The sequence below is a fragment of the Octodon degus genome, unplaced genomic scaffold (assembly GCF_000260255.1).
Source record: "Octodon degus isolate 3935 unplaced genomic scaffold, OctDeg1.0 scaffold00412, whole genome shotgun sequence".
Classification (NCBI taxonomy): domain Eukaryota; kingdom Metazoa; phylum Chordata; class Mammalia; order Rodentia; family Octodontidae; genus Octodon; species Octodon degus.
The window spans coordinates 293693-295499 of record NW_004524988.1 but is presented as its reverse complement, the minus strand read 5'-3'; positions in this window follow the sequence as shown (position 1 = coordinate 295499).

Here is a 1807-nt window from a genome sequence, read left to right as displayed (position 1 = left end):
TCAATAAAATTATTTAAAAAAGAACAGAAGTGGACTTTCAGGCATAATTAAAAAGGAATGAGTGAAGCAAAAGCCATCCCAGTTATAGCCCAAGGGTTGTGAGAAATAGCGAATTACCTGCTCTCCAATAACCCCCTTCTACTGAAGTAAGATGGTTGGAAGAAAGCCCATGGTTAAAAAGAAGGATGGAGCTATATACATCAGTGTCCAGCAGTAGGCTGGTTTCTTGTCTCTCTATAGTTATAATTACCCAGGACTGTTCCATGGAGATGACAATCCAGCCAGAAGGAAAAAGTGGAGAGTGCCTTGGGGCCTTTCTGTCTTACTGGACCAACTGGTAAGATGGCTCTGAACCCTGAGATTTCCATCCCAGGGGGAAGTCCTTCTTTTACTGGTCACCTCTGCAGTCAAGGCATGACTCAATAAGCCTCTTGTTATTACAGCTTTTTATCATGACTCCTTCTAAGGTCACTTGGCTTTCCTTAGTGGTAACAGTTAAGTTCAATTGTTGAGCCCCAAGAATCAAATTTAGTGTTTATTCCTTTTAACCAAAGCAGCTTTTTTATTTTTACTTTTCCTCTCTTTATTGTTCCCCCTTGGCCTGCTTGTGGTCTCAATTACAAGATACTGAGAAAGAAATTCTCCCTAAAGTATCAAGTACCTAGAGCAAAGCTATCTTCTGTGTTTTTTCTAATATGTAAGGCTGAGTGGGTAACACACTTGTATTTAAGAATAATCTAACTTTCTATCAAATCAGGAGCCAGGGCTGTATGTTTTATCAATGCCTCTTATAAACAATTTTTAAAAAAGCAATTTCGGAAGGCAAAATTGTTCTCATGATTTTTCTGATGAATAGTTGACAATTTAAACTATACGAAGGGTTTAGTTCTCAGCCTTCTTAGAGCTTCAGGAAGACAAGTCAGAATATGTCCCTTATTCTAATTTCCTGTCTGTTTTGTACATCAGTAGAGATCTTGTATAGGAACTTCTTGGACTCCAGTAGTATTATTGTAGGTAGCCGAGTTAGATAAAAATATTATAGGCAGTCAGATAGGGCCAGGCCCTCAAAGGAGACAGCACAGAAGATGAGATGCCTTACAACTGTGGGAGGGGCGGATGCTCCTGCTGTGAACCAGACCTAAAGACCTAAAGGCCAAACAAATGCTAAAGGAGTAGCACCTGGGATTGATATTCTAAATAGGTATCAATCACCTGGAAAGACCCAAGTGAGTCACTAGCCCAACCCCCAACACCCTATCCCCATTCCAACCTCCAACAGAAAAAGACCCTGTCCCATATGTAATCCCATTGGTTGACCATAGTTTTGTCCCACCTCCTGCCCACCTAAGCTAGTTCCCATTCTCTCTACCTTAGCCTCACATGTTTTTTTTTAGTGGAACCGGGGATTGAACTCAGGCCCTTGCACTTGCCAGGGAAGCGCTTATTCCACTAAGCCATCTCTCCCCCCCCCCACATGGTTTTACACTATAAAAGTCCCTGGAAGAGACAGCTTCCCCGGGGGAACTACCCGCTTGGGCCCCCTCCTGTCCCTCTCTCGGAACAGGAGCTTTCTTTCTCTCAATAAATATATTCTGCTCATAATCTCCGTTTGTTCCTAAAATTCATTCTTTGGTTTTAGAGAACACAAACTTGTGCAGGTCAGGTCCAGAGATCATTTTTCCCTATGTCATTTGGAGGTTCCCTATATGGTTTGGAGGTCACCCACCTGAGACCAGTTTTTCTCCCTGTATCAGTATTATGGTTTGTATCTAGTTATCTCCTTAGAGCTCCATGCAGTTATGGGGGT